Source organism: Mastomys coucha, unplaced genomic scaffold (genome assembly GCF_008632895.1).
Source record: "Mastomys coucha isolate ucsf_1 unplaced genomic scaffold, UCSF_Mcou_1 pScaffold11, whole genome shotgun sequence".
NCBI lineage: Eukaryota > Metazoa > Chordata > Mammalia > Rodentia > Muridae > Mastomys > Mastomys coucha.
Window position 1 is genome coordinate 20,604,062 of NW_022196893.1, and position 445 is coordinate 20,604,506.

At 49.0% G+C, this 445-nt stretch overlaps 1 pseudogene; it reads right to left on the bottom strand.

Moving 5' to 3' along the window:
- The window catches only part of LOC116082663, a 28,087-nt pseudogene extending 27,929 nt beyond the window's left edge, over positions 1 to 158 (bottom strand).
- Positions 159 to 445: the final 287 nt, after the last annotated feature.

The window sequence follows — 445 nt, forward strand, 5'->3', positions numbered from 1 at the left end:
TCAAATTCATAGCCAGCATCTCGCAACGCCTGCCCGCCGCGCTTCGCCTCCTCGTGGCCCGCCGGGCTTAGGTCGGCGTCTTACCAGCCGCTGAAGCGGTTCTCCAGGTTCCAGGCGCTCTCGCCATGCCGGATCAGGACCAGTTTGTAGGCAGCCATGGCGACGGGCAGAAGATGCGGCAGGAAAAGCTGCATGTCACATACAGTATGAGGAGTGTTAGGAAAGTATTGGACATGCCTTGAATCTGTAGCCTTTCTTGTCATTTAAATCCAGAAATGTAGAGAGCCACTTTTATCTCTATGTGTGGGAGTTGGTGAATGAGCAAGACACAGGGAAACAAAAGTCTGTAGAGTCATTTTGTCCGTGTAGCTGGACAGGAATGAAAGGATTTTCAGTATAAGCCAAGTAAGTACATATGTCCATTGAATTTACATTTTAGAAGTTT